This window comes from Stomoxys calcitrans, chromosome 5 (assembly GCF_963082655.1).
Source record: "Stomoxys calcitrans chromosome 5, idStoCalc2.1, whole genome shotgun sequence".
Taxonomy (NCBI): Eukaryota; Metazoa; Arthropoda; class Insecta; order Diptera; family Muscidae; genus Stomoxys; species Stomoxys calcitrans.
Genome location: NC_081556.1, coordinates 32,924,069 through 32,939,207, shown reverse-complemented (window position 1 = coordinate 32,939,207; position 15,139 = coordinate 32,924,069). Strand labels below are relative to the sequence as shown.

General features: G+C 38.7%; 1 protein-coding gene across 8 annotated transcripts in view; it reads left to right on the top strand.

Annotated features, from left to right (window-relative positions):
- LOC106096378 (serine-rich adhesin for platelets) overlaps positions 1-15,139 on the top strand; it is a 276,685-nt gene that overhangs the window by 166,729 nt on the left and 94,817 nt on the right. For all 8 annotated transcript variants that reach the window (XM_013264094.2, XM_013264098.2, XM_013264096.2 and 5 more), the window contains exon 4: positions 4,033-4,074. The gene's annotated coding sequence lies outside the window, so the exon portion shown is untranslated. The remainder of the gene's footprint in view (positions 1-4,032; positions 4,075-15,139) is intronic.

The following is a 15,139-nucleotide window of genomic DNA, read 5'->3' as shown; positions in this document are numbered from 1 at the left end:
AACTAGAAAGTAAATAATCATTGTCAACATCACCACTAGCTCTACTGTTGGCTAATAATGATTTATATGAATGGCTATGAATGAAGAAACAATCATTGGCATTTAAGATATTTTCAATTTCATTTTGTCAAACAATTAAATTTTTTACAAACCAAAATCTACAGAATCACTTTTGTCGAACATTCTTTTGGTTAGTCATTAGGCATTTGAATAAACAATTTTATACTCTCTCTTTTCATTTTGTTGAAAAAATAGTTTATCGAAAAGAAATAAAATGCTTCAGAACATTAACTTAATTGCCGATCATTGATGATATTTTCAATCGGTAGCACTTTTGATAAGGCAAACAAAATGATGAAAACAAAATTCTTGAATATGAAAATTAAGCATGACAGGGCATATTTTAAAAATTATGTGACTTTCATATTGATTTTCGGGTTTGTTATAGCCCCCCCAAATAAATCATAAATGGGAAATCGAAAACTCATGGGAAAAAACGTAAATTGAAAAAAGCACGTTTTTCATCATTAGAGTAGATTTGTAAAGACATCCTTTATATCACCTACCTATGTGATGAGTAGGCATGAAATCAATAAATAATACCAACAATGTTTTGAATTTGTTTTGTCATAAAATGATCCTAACGTAGTTTTATTTTCAAAGGCTTAGTATTTAAGTTTTGCTTAAAAAATGCTACTCAGACACACTCCACATTGGTATGCTAGTTAGACCGCCGCACCAGTGTGCGGTCATTCAGTCAGAGGTCTGTGCCACTACTTTAACCGCATATAAGTTCCGGAGAATGGGCTTACAGTTTGGCGGTCCTTAAGGCCTTGAATTCGAGTACGGTAAGGTCGAAATGCATTGCGGAGTGTTTGGCTCATGACATTGGGCCTGGGTTCCGTGACACGTCAGTGTTCTGGGAAATGAAAGGGCGGACGAATATGCCAGAAGAAGCTCCTCCACGGCAAGCAAGCTTGTCGCCAGTCTTGCACATGTAACTTTTGTCGAACTATTGAGCATAGTAGAGGAGATGGTCAGTTTAGAGGCGGTGGCTAGGTTGGAGTCTGTGGATGAATGTGGAATTTCCAGAACACTCTGGCCTTCTGTCTACCGAAAGAGCTTAGGGAAGTGTTGGCCCTTGATTAGGGGTCACTGTGTACGATTACAGGATTCATAACCGGGCCATATGGCCGCCCGCATATTAAAAATTACATTTCTAAAAAAATTTTTGGAAAGTCTTCTAACCAAAGACGAAACCCGTCCCATAGTGGCTAGTGTGTGTTGCTATCTATGGCTTTCCTTTTCCATTTGCATCTCCGATCATTGAGCTCGTCTCGAAAGAGAAACAAACAAAAATTGAAAAATTGTAAAAAATTTTAATATAATAAAAATTTCGATAACATTTTTTCTAAAGACAAATTTTAGGGAATTTTTTAGATGAAATTTCAATGAAAGACTAAATTCTAACAAAATGTTTTAAGAGAAAATTTCAGTGAACAATTTTTTAAAGAGATAAAAATGGGCCCAAGTCCACCTAGAATTGAAATTGTTAAAAACAAAATTTCAAAATTTTTTCCAACTGTGTATGAAAATTTTCCTAAAGACGAAAATTCAATGAAATTTTCTAAAAAGAAAAATTTTGCCTGACATATTTTTCGAAAGAAGTTGTTTTTAAGACAAAATTGACAAATTGACCAGCCAAATTCCATTTTTATTTCATTTGGTTTTCGTCAAACAACCATCTCCCACCCAACGTAACTTTGATATATTAAAAATTTTCAAGTTTCACTCCCAAAATTTTACCGAAAAATTTTTAAAGCTTCCTAAATAGTGAATTTTTCTGACAGGTGAGATTTTTGTAGACTCAATTCGTCAAAACGCCAGTCGCTGCATAATGTATGACTTTCAAAGACATGATGCTAAATATAGGCATATTGAGCAACAGGTTAGCTTAGGTTAAAAAGAGAGTGTGGATATTAATCCGCCCCATGCCACTATGGACATACACCTAAGCCAGTAATAGGGTTGTTGGACGCTCTAAATATTAAAAAAATAACATCGAAAAAAGCTAAGTAGGGTATTCAGAACTATTCATAAAATTCCTAATTGTTCTCCACTCTAGGCCCCTAAGTCGTCTCAAGTCTGGTACTGTTTCCCAAACTAAGTACAGGTGTGCACAGACGAGCTCAGTCTGTTCCAGGCTTTTCACAAACCGGGCGCGTTCAAGGCCATCAATACAACCAACAGATGCACAGAATCATGTGTACCCGGGATGTAGTGTAATTGTCGCAGAAAAAAGTCTGTCATTACACAGAAGCACATGCATTGTGAAAAAGTACAGCTAATAGACAGGGTTGTCGAGCGTGGTTAATGTGGTAATGTGGGCGTTTTCGCAATTAATACGATTCAACTACAACATACCATACCATAAAATTCGTTGGTGTGTGTTGCAATCTCTGGCTTTCCTTTTCCACTTGCACAGGAAATCCCCGATCATTGAGCTCGTCTCGAAAGAGAAACAAACAAAAATTTGTACAACTTAATGATCTTCGCCCTAATAGGCAAACAAATTTGAAAATGAAAAATCAGGAATACTAATACTAAATTTTCATTGGATATTCCCCTAAGAAACAGGGTACAACGACATCCTTGAACAATTTGGTCTATACTTAGATATTACATAACTCTATATGTCCCATTCTTTCGGATGAACTTTAGTTTTTTGTTTATTAAAATTTCGACAAAAGATCAAAATCAAAATTTTTTCCTTAAAATTCAAATTGTATAAAAAATCACTATTACAAAGAAAATTTTAAATTTTGAGAAGAGAGAGAGATCGGAGATTTTTTTTGTCAATTTTTCTAGTACATTCACACAATGGTTTTTGCTACATTGTGCTGCTTTTTAATGACTTTTAATATTTACAAAACATTTTAACGCTAATGATGCCTTTCTAATATAATTGTCCTAACTTACTCCCAAAGGCATTCAAAAAGCAAATACTGCTCCTATTCAATGTGTCGTCTAATTTAAATAACACTTTTACTAAGTTTTGCTAGAGGCTAAAAGCTTTCGCTGTATTAAGAAGTAAAAAATTAAAATAATATGTCCAACAAAGTTAACGACTTCTATTTTCTTTCATGTCTGTAGAGGAATATGATATGGCCTAAGCTACTTTCTTGTACATATTTTCAGATGAAAGCTTCATTTGTTCGAAAGACCATCAGACCAACATCAGGTCTTGGTGGAAGGTGTAGATATAATCAAATAAAGTTTGGAGATTATGCTTTAAAAGGTTTAAAATATAATTTCAGAACAATTCTTCTTACAATGCTTTAAAGGCCGTTTTCACTTTTGAACTGCTTTTTATTACTTTCCTTGAAAACTTTAAATGTTTCTGTTTAACTGAAAAAAAAAGTTAAATGCTTCTTTATACCAAGAAAACTTTCAAAACTTGCCATTCCCAAGTACTAAAAGTCCTTTGAAAAAATCTTTATGCCATTTTTTGCACCATTACTTAAATAGTTTATTTACGCTCTACATTTTCCTACTCGTTCAAGATGTTCCTGGAAGTAGCACCACAAAAACTTAAACAAAACTCAACATTAAGTTCAATAGACTTTTATGCCACAGTAATAAAACACATGTAATTAAGTTCTATTTGCCCAAGACAACTGACAATAACAACGGACAGAGAGTAAAAAAAGGAAAACGAAGGCTACATACAATAACATTTTTAAAAGAAAAAAATACCAAAACACAGCATAACATAGAGGCTAAAAGGGAGGGCAAGTTAAAATGCCTTTAAGAAATTCTTATGTAATGACTTGTACCAATACTAAGATATATTTCAAGTTATTGTTTCATGCATACATACATATGGAGTTGCTTTTGTATGCGTAAATATCGTTTAACGTAAGGGTGTTTGTATAAAGCATTAGTAAACATTAAATCGTAGGCTTGCATCTTTAATGTAATGTTAAATCATCAAAGTATAAATAAAAAAAGGTTCCTTCTTTTCTCTTTCAGTTTCAACGCTTTGCTGGTCGATTATATTGGTCTCGATGTTGGGTAAGTTGATGAAATCAATACGAGGTAGAGATACAAAATTTATCGTACAAGTTGTTTAAGAAACAAAAGACTTAAGAAAGATGCGTTTTATTCAAAAAAAATATGATTTCGGTGTTTTGTGATCAATTGTGTTCGCATGTTCCAAAACAAAAGACTTAGAAAACGAACTTTATTCTTAACCCAAAACATGAATGCTAGGTGCCATCATAGTTATATTAGGTGATCCCAAGTCGGTCCACATTCTTATATTACTTACTTTAATTGGCCATTACAGAAATTTGTTCCTCTAACCGAACGTAGAATAGATGCCGAGTTTTGAGATTTCGCTCTCTACTTGGTGAAATGGCTCCCATATAAACTTATCTCCCGTTTTGGCTTCTTAAGTCTCTATATGGTGCATTAATAACCCAATTTGGTTGAAAGTTTGCACTCGGTGTTATGTTTTAACTTCCGACAAGAGTGTCGGAGTATGGCCTAATTGGTCCATAACCTGATGTCGCACTCATGTAAAACAAACTTCCGATTTGACTGCTTGAGCCTTTAGAGGGCGCAAGTATTATCCAATATGGCTGAAATTTGGACGTGGGACTTTGTCATGACTTCTAAAAGCCTTGAAAAGTACGGTTCCTATAGATCCATAACTTGAAATGAAAATCAGTTGCCAATCGCTTCACTCGGAGACCTCTTTACATTGCGTAGACCTCCTACATTGTGTTTGTCCTAGAAAGGAAGGAAATTGGAAAAAAGAGAGAGAAAGATGAAAACCATTAGAAAAAGATAAAAAAAGCCAGCATAGAGACAGAAAGAAGTCTCGCCTGTTAGAGGGCCGCCCAGTCAGCCAACCCAGACCCTTGCAGAAGTCCAGAATGACCCGGGGGTCGAAGACTGTAGAGAGCTAAGTGAAGAGAAGAGGTGGTTTAGTGTTTCCCAAACATCCATCCCGTTATGGAACAAATTAGAGGGAAACTAACTTCTCACAATATCAATTGAGTGCTGGAAGGGGACCTACTGTTTTATGCCGAGTCCGAACAGGGAGTCTTTGTTGTCCCGATTGTAACTAGGGACACACGACAGCCCAGTCAGACCCACTCGTCTCAAACCCAGATCCCTCTGGAAGCACCCCATCTTAGTCGCAGAGTTCCTGGATCTGGACACTCAACAGAATCATGCAGACGAAAGATAGAACACAAAACACTGCTACAGCAACAACAACAACCTCTTTGTTGAGAAACACTCACAAATGTTGTCAGCATTAGGTGAGGGGATAACCACCGCTGAAAAATATTTTAAGGTCTTCTCGCCGGCGGGATTTGAAAACTGGCGTTAAGCCACAATGGGCGGGCATGCTAACCTATGCACTACGATGGCTCTCAAGGAGGGAGAGAGAGAGAGAAGAGGTGTTCACCCCTAATCCTACGCTTTCTATCCGTTATATCGGGACATTGGCACAGCAGATGCTCAGCCATCTCCAACTCCTTCTGATCCCCATAGACCCTGCAGAAATACTCATCGTCCCGAGCTCATCGCCATGTCAGCGACCTAACATTGTAATGACCTGTCAGGACTCCGACCAAGAATTCAAAGGCATGCTTCCCAAGCTCGATAACAATCGAAGTCCTCGTTTCGGAGAATATCGGCCACAGGGCCTTGGCAATCCTGCAGTCCACAACGCCAGCTCACGACGAGTCAAGGCATTCTTCATAGTAGGAATTTACCATCCCAAATAGCCAACACAGAGGGGGGTTCACCATCGGCGTCTCACTTCCAGAGTCCATTCTTGATCCAAACCTGGGCAGCCCATTAGCCGCTTCGTTCTCCGCCACTCCTTGATGGCCCGGAACCAAGCGCACTCCGACAGCAGCCATCAAATGTTCGAGACGCCTCTTGCATTTCCCTACAGGCCTCGACCTCAAGTGACCCGCAGGCAGGGCATTCAGCGCCGCCTTACTGTGCACATAAATCGTTACGGTGTGAGAGGCTGCCGCTTCTGGCTCAGGATCATATCCAAGGCCTTGAGAATCGCAGAAACTATAGCAGAAAGACTATGCACCCATTCAGTAGTCTATGTGACTCCCTAATTCCTAGGAATTAAGGGGCAACTTGGGCCCCTCTATCTTGACCATGTAAATAGAGGGGCCCAAGAATGGCAGGACGGCCTTAGACCAAAGCTTCCTCCTTGGGAAGAAGGCCAGCGGCCAGTCCTATATCCAAGAAGGACGCCGAAGTGATGTCGCCTCAGCGCGCCTTGAAAGATATCGGTGGCAGTAGAGAAAGCTATCGCTACTCAAAATGACGATGTCGGCAGCATAGGCAACCACTCCCGTCACTCCTCTGCGGCGACTGCCTTGTCACAATCTTCCTCACCGAACCCTCAGCCAGTGATGTATTGCTAATTCTGCCCTAGAGCATAACATCAATCCAATTCACCGGAAGAGGGGGACTCAACCAGAGAACGCCGAATAGACCCCAACCTCACATTGTTTAAAGCCCCTTCTATATCCAAGAAAGACGCCAAAGAAGAGCCTCCTGTTTCCATGTTTCTCCCTATGTAAAGCACCACGTCGTGGGGGCACTATCAACTGATCGCCTCTTGTTGTAGGCATGCTGGTAATCGCTTACCAACGATTGGTCATGAAGATCGCTGATCCCGGTCTCTCAATTGTTCTCAAGAAGAGAGACGACAGACCGATTGGCCTAAAGTCCTTGGGCGGGGAGTGGACCGGTTTCCCTGGGCCATGAATGAAAACGCTACGCAGTCGACTCAAAGCGTAGCAAATGCAAGCCCTTAAAATTCCTTCTAGAAGCCTCATGGCATATGATCTCAAGGACCTCGCCAATGCTTTGTATCTGAGAGACAACCGTAATGTCACCGCTCCACTGGCTACATCCGAGAATCACGGAAAGTGCTTTGTAGCCAGGAGTTTGAGATTTTCGGACTATACTTCGTCCAAGTTCCTTCATCTCTGGTGACAATCCTAAGGGTCTTCGTGTCCTAAGATAACATTCAACGAAACTTAAAGTACTCGTTGACCCCCTCCACCGATTCACAAAAGCTGACCCATGAGGCTCTTTTAGCCGCACTTACCTCCCTCGTATAATTGCATCACCGGTTCTTTTTCTGCCATGCAGTCTAACTGCTTGTGAAGGAAAGAAAAACGCTTAAGGTCTTTGTCGACGTTTATATTCCTTAAGGTCTTGCTAGACTGTTCCCAAAGAGATGGCATCAGTGTAAATATGATGTTATGGTACAAGTGTCGGCATATAGTATGTCTATTTGGTCCATTGGTCTGTCTGTCCGTCAGTCTAGCTTCAGGTTCTGACAGGCAGGCAAGCCTTGGAGACAAAGCGGTAGAGTGCAACAAAATGTTGTAATTGTCATTACAGATCAGTGTCGACACCTGGTTAAATGAAGCAACACTAGCAAATGTTGCAAGTGTGGCATAAGTAAAACAACTTGAAGGTAAAAATACCTCTTCAAGTACAACACAGCAAACGACAGACGGCTAGAGGCAATAAAAACAGCATGAAAACATTCAGGGCACAAGGCTGGGCTTCTTTTTTTTTTGTACATAACATACAACACAAACAACTTGCTGTGGCTAACTGCTTAACAGCCCTTTGGGACTCGATGATAATGACACAGAAGAAGGGAAATTTGTGGCAAACTTTAAGACTTGCATAAGTAATGCTTAAGGAAAAAATATAAAATTACTTAACAAACAAAGAAATCAAAAGCAAAGAAACCAAGTTTATGGCCAATTCATGATTGTTGATGTTGTCGTCATCGCTTTAAATCCTTTGGGCAAACCCTTGTCCCCAAGCGTTCTTAAATCGCAAGACGCACCTACCTTCCAAGACAATGTCAATGTTAATGGTCAACATATGTTCACTTGCAACCTGAACGACCGGCTACAGAGCAAACAAACTCTTACCTACCAACCGAGAGGATCTACAAGACCAACTGTTGCATTTAAGCCAAATCAATGGATGGTCGAACCTTTTCTTTTGATCAGGCTAAAGGGAAAATGGGCGCCATCGATTAAGTGCCTACAGACTTGGTTAAACAACTTCGTTTAACAGCAGCGGCAGCAGCCGCTACTGCAGCAAAATCATCAGCAATTCGATGTTAATGCGGTAAATCTGGCCCTGGCACAAATTATGTGGTCAATGATTAACATTGGCTTATGCTGTCTTCCTAATGGCTTTAAGCATGAAATGCCGTTTGTGCTTTAATGAATCCTAATATAATGATGCATGATTCGAAGACATTTGAAAACAAACACTGCACCTACTAGACAATTTGTCCACCAATTTCCTAAACACTTTTACTGCAATTTAAGCCAACATTTTTAGCCATAGGCTATACAAAATGACAAAATTAAAAAAGTGTGTTAAAATTTTAATGACTGCCATTGCGAAGACTCCTAGACAATGATTTAAAGTTCACTTTCATTTTATTTGAGAAAACTGATAAAACTAAAGAAACTTTCTTAGAAGATGTTTTAAATAATAGAGAAAACTTTGGTATTTAGATCCTATGGTAATGACAGTTTTTCAATACTCGCAAAAGATTCTTACAAGATCATATTTACAAAATAATTTAAATATTACTACATTTTTTACCCCTGCACTTCTTCTTTTTTCAAATGTCATTTCTTTTCTTCACACTTTCAAAACAATTAAGCATCTTATATGCCAATATAACATCCCTACAATTATTGAAAGACACCTGTCACTTTGATCATGCAATATCAGTTATTCACATGATTGGCAATTGTTTGTGTCACTTAAAAATGTCATGCCTTCCTTCATTCATTCATTCACACATCCTCCAGCAATGCCAGCCTGTCTTTCAGCTCTACAATTCCAACACTTAGAGCCTATGTTAAGCAATGCTATTGCAAACATGCATGTGATATTTATCGCTTCTATCCTTGCACAGATTTTATCCGGGTCTTTGTCACCTTGAGGAACACACAGCACGATCTAAAAGCAAACATTTTCATTTTGTCAGCTTATCATCATCGTATGTGTGATGGACAATCACCACCAAAGGAATTACGTGTTTGTCACAAAAGACATTGACATTCAAATGCCTACCATGGAGCTGGTGAACTCGCTGTTATTTCTATTTCCAAGGTGTCTTAAGAACAGCATTTAGATGGATTTGTAAAAACACACATACTCGTAGTGTATACACAAAACATGTCAGCAAGTAGAGAAATTGGTTTATGTGTGTGTTTCTTTTTTAACTATTTGAAGATGCTTTATATGACACTTTGGAATGTCATTAAAAAAAAAAAACAAATCATAAATATTTTTAAAGAATTTCACACTTTGAGTGTCAAGGTTTAGGTTAGACAATAACACTAGTAAACAAATATTTTGTTCATGTTTAAACATTCGCAAGGGAAATAAATAAAACCTTAAGAATCTCTCAAATTATTTTTTTAGAGAATATTTCAGTCTTAGCACTAACTGTCAACGCGAACTAGTGGAAATTTTGTCAGCATTTCATTTCAATAAAAAATTTTGTAAAAATTTCATATCTACAAGAAATTTGATCAAAATTTCATTTCTATACAAAACAATACAAATTTTGCCCATGAACATTCTACTAAGGAACAGGGGCAAACTTCTCAAATATCAATGAGTGCAGTCCGTTTCAAGTTTAAGCTCAATGGTAAGGGGACTCCTTTTTATAGAGGAGTCCGAAGGGCGTACCGCAGTGCGATACCTCTTTGGAGAGAAGTTTTACATGGCATAGTACCTCACAAATGTTGCCAGCATTGCCAGGGGAAAACCACCGCTAAAAATTTTTTCAGATAGTCTCGCCAGGATTCGAACCCAGGCGTTCAGCGTCGGTGGCCTCCTTTCTCATTTCTATAGGATATGTTAATCGTAATTTAATTTCTATAGGAAATTTTTTCAATATTCAAATTCTATAGGAAATTTTTTTTCATTGCATAAATAAAATGTCATTTCTATATGATTTTTTATCAAAATTTTATTTCTTTAGGAAGCTCTGTCAAAATTACATTTCTGAAGGAAATTTTCTATAGGAAGTTTTGACAAAATGTCGATTCCATAGGAAATTTAAACAAAATGTCGGATTTATGGGAAACTAGTTGAGCCGGGCCCTCTCCGCAGCACCTTCTGTAACGCTCTTATAACTTTTATTTGAGCCCTATATTGCAATAGTCGATATATAATTCGTGTTTTAGTAGTTTTAAAATGGGGAAATTTCGCCCCGAATATGGATATCGAATTCGTGTAGACTTGGCGCACTGGGGGACGTCATAGAGTTAGCGCACAAGGGGACACCGTTGGGACTCGGCTATAAAAAGGAAGTCTTTTGTCATTGGGCTTAAACTTGAATCGGACAGCACTCAATCATATGAGAAGTGAGAAGTTTGCCTCTATACCTTCCTTTAAACTCCTATATTGTAGTGGGTAAATATGTTCAGTTTAGGGTGTATTTTGGGAATGAGGTAGCCATCTAGACAAATGCAAATTTTGCCCGTGTATGTTCCACTAAGGAACAGCGGCAAACTTCTCACATATCAATGACTGCAGTCCGATTCAAGTTTTAAGCTCAATGATAAGGGGCCTCCTTTTTAAAGCCGAGTCCGAACGGCGTGCCGCAGTGCGACACCTCTTTGGAGAGAAGTTTTATATGACATGGTACCTCACAAATGTTGCCGGCATTAGGAAGGGAAAACCACCTTTGAAAATGTTTTCTGATGGTGGCGTCATAGGCGGACATGCTAACCTCTACGCTACGGTGGCCATCTAGATACTTGGCCCTTAAAGTAAATATAAGATTCGTGCTTTACTCTTAAATACTTTTTATATGAGCCTCACATCACCATTGTCGTTGTTGGTCTACATATCCATTTGACAGGCTGTGCTTTTCGGGAGTGGGCTGTTACCTCAGCCATTCCGCCAAATATAGATGACAAATTAATGCTCTACTCCCAAACACCTATCATTTAAGCCCAAAACTGCTATGTTCGGTTGGAGGGCGTTTTGGGGCTGGAGCTGGTACTCCGCAACTTTGCCCTAAAAATAGGTATTTAATCCGTTCTTTACTCCCAACAACCTTTCATTTGAGCTGTTCGGGAAAAAAGTTCAGTTTAGAAGGTGCTTTGGGGCTTATGCATAAACACTTCACCCCAAAAGCTGGATTCCTTTGCTACTCTCAAATACCTCAAATACACATTGTCATGATGAGTCTAATAACCTATTTGAGGTGATTTAAGAGGTTAAGCACCACCTAGATAACTTACCACAGATTTTAATGTATTTTTCCTTATCTACTTCCAAATTGCTTTCATTTGAGTCCCATATATTGTAGTTATGGTCGGCTAAAATGTCTATTTGGGTGGTTTTTGGGGGTGTGGTAACCACCCAATAAATGAACTTCATTTTTTCCCCATATTCGTAATATACTCCCGAATTCCTTTCATTGGAGTCCCATATTGGCATGAACGTCCAATATGTCTGTTTTAAGGCAGTTTTGGGATTGGGGCGCGCTGGGGGATTGGGGCACCCATATTGTCCCGATCGGCCCACTTTTGGTTTTGGGGTAAGGGGAAGTGTGCGCCTCCCTTCCGAAATAGAAAAATTATATAGCCTATGTTACCTTCCAGACCACTAATCACAATCTGTGAAAATTTTAAGAAAATCGGGTCAGCTATTTTTGAGTCTTTACTGAACAAATCAACCAACTGAGTCTCATATAGTCGTGATTGGCTAATATGCCCATTTGGGGGTTTTGGGGGGGTGAGATGACCCCCTATACTTCGACCTGACTTTGTATGCCAGTTTTGTAATCTACTCCCGAATACCTTTCATTTTTTTATTGATATGGACGTTCAATTTTGAGGGTCTGCCCCTTCCGATATCAATTAATAATAAAGCATATTCCTTCTTCCTCACCATATTCTTAGTATACTCCCGAATACCTTTCATTTGAGTCCCATATTGTCATGCTCGTCCAATAAACCTTTTTTTAGGGGGTTTTTGGGTTTGGGACGGTCCCCCAATTACTTGGACCCAGTTTTTAGTAAGAAATTCGAATTTAACTCCTAATACCTTTCATTTGAATTCCATATTGTCCTGATCGATACACTTTTATTGTTGGGTAGTACTTTTGGGGTAAGTGGGAGGGTCCTACTTCCGATATCAAAAAATTATATAGCCTATTATTCCTTTCAGACTTCTACCCAAAATTTGTAAAGATTTCAAAAAAAACCGGTTCAGCTGTTTATTGAGTGTATTCGGAACAAACAAACTTACATTCCCACAAATAAACAAACAAACAAATATAAATTCATTTTTATACCCCCCACCATAGGATGCGGGTATACTAATTTCGTCATTCTGTTTGTAACTCCTCGAAATATTCGCCTTAGACCCCATAAAGCATATATATTCTTGATCGTCATGACATTTTAAGTGGATCTAGCCATGCCCGTCTGTCCATCCGTTTCTCTGTCAAAAGCACGCTTACTTTCGAAAGAGTAAAGCTAGCCGCTTAAAATTTTGCACAAATTCTTTTTATTAGTGATTGTCGGTTGGGATTGTAAATCTGTTCTGGAAGGAGAGAATATTCCATTTACACTTCAAATCCAACATTTTCGAAAGGTCAAGAAAGGCAAATATTACCCTAAACACCTACAAGACATTGACAAAAGTTGGGGGTTAAGACCGCGTGGCATGCATTGTGTATATATTGTAGTTGTCAGACCTATAATGCTATATGGTGTTGTGGTCTGGTGGACGGCGCTTCAAAAGTCCACCTACTGTTCAATAGTAAACCGAATCCAAAGGATGGCTTATTTGTGCATCACAGTCGCACTGAGAACGACACCATCTGATGCACTGAATTTAATGCTACATCTAATGCCTCTGGACATTGTGCCTAAACAAATTGCAGTGACCACTACCGTGAGGTTAAGGATGCTTTCTCTTTGATCATATGGGGGCTACGGACACTGTGTTATCCTTGGTACAATATCCGTTATTACAGCCAGTGTTGATTACACCCTACCTGACCCGCTTTTTGATATCCCTGGGAACAGAAGTTACATAGACTTCTATACGGATGGTTCCAAACTAGATGGGCTTTGGGTTGTACTCTAAAGATCTAAAACTGGTCATATCGAAAAGGTTACCCTACCACTGCAGTCCGTTTCAAACGGAGATCCTTGCAATTAAGAAAGTGGTGGAATTGCTAAGATATAATGTCATAACGACGATTGGCATAAATATCTTCTCAGACATCCAGGCAGCCATTAAATCTCTGGAAAACGTATTTCTAAGCACAAAAACCGCCCTCGACTGTCGCAAATCTCTCAACGAGATGACAGTTCAAAATTCATCTGTTCTGAGTGCCGGACCAATGAGATATGCCAGGGATTTGTAAAGCGGACGAGCTCGCGAGATTAGAAACTACCCTACACATTCCAGGGATACTGGAATCTGTGGGTGTGCCTCTAGCGACATATAAGCTAAGTTTTCAGGACCAAGCCCGAAGGACAACGAATGATAGATGGACACAAAGAGGGGGCTGCAAGCATTCCACAACTATGTGACCTAATCTAGACTTTAAGGGGTCTAGTGTTTTGCTGTCATTGGCTAAGTTTTCAGGAGCAGGCCCGAAAGACAACGAATGATAGATTGTCACAAAGAGGGGGCTACGAGCTTTCCAGAACTATGTGGCCTAATCTAGACTTTAAGAGGTCTACTGTTTTGGTTTCATTGGCTAGAACAGACGTCTCAGTCATTGTGTCCGTCATGACAGGTCACTGTCTAAACGGAAAACATGCTGACATGAAGATTGCCAGTAACAACTTTTGCAGAAGCTGTGAGGACATCGAAGAAAAAAAAACTATAGAACACCTTCTGTGTGTGTGCCCGGCACTAGCAGTCAAAATGAGTTCCACTTTAGGTTCTCATTTCTCTGAGAACCTCTTTAAGGCCATCTTGATGTTTCAACGGTAGAAACTAGAATGCGTCTTCCTCCTTCTGTCCCTGTGGTATCACAATGGACGAAAACGTTTAAGTGAGTCTGATGGCAGACTGCCACTTAAACTTAACCTAACCTACCTAAGTTTTACTGCAAAAAAATATTGGTTAAGCATTATATTACCATTTTTCCAGAAATTTGCATTTTAGTGCTCATGTCATGGCTTATCACCATACCAATATTTTTTTAAAAAGACACCACACGAAATGCTACTAGACACAGAGAGGATTTTCAAAGCCATTTTTGTTGAATTTTTAAAATTAGTGATTTTTGCTTGCCGAAACAAATTTTTTCCAACATTTATTTGCATGGTTTTTGGGACATGTACTCCATTTTTCTCACTTCCATGCAACTGTTTCTTTGCAAAACTCACTCGCGTATGAAATAACGCTTGACGCTATGCTTTTTTATTTTGAAACTACCTGAGACTATCGTCACCTACATGTCGCTGTTATTGCACTCCATGCCGCTCTTGGGCTTGGCTGCATGCATTTGTGACTGTAGTATGCAGTTGTGATGCCCTGTGGTCTATTAGTTGATTTGTAAGGCATGACCTAACAGAACTATGACATGCTGTCACAACTGTCAAGGGTTCATTCCATACGGCTTGTACAGCCCTTTAAAACGAAATAACTAAATTAGCATATCCTTATCATGGAGGATATTAAAAATCATACGATCAACTACCAAGCTGTTGATATTAGAGGGTATATAAGATTCGACATTGCTGAACTTAACACCGTCTCCACTTTTTATTAATTATATCTAATATAACATTTTAAAACCTCATTTCTTAAACAAACTTGATTGATATTGATAGGCGTCTTTTGTTTTATGTTTTTATTTTTTGCTAATTGCATAAAATATATATTTCAAATTATGTAAGAAGAAGAGCTATTAAAAACATATATATCGAATACGAAATTTACAAGGTCGTTTAAAGTTTCACTATTAAATACTTCTGCAAGTATAAAGTTTCTGAAATAAGAGTTTATTGTCGTTTTGTGGTTTGTATGCATTCGAAATCAATTT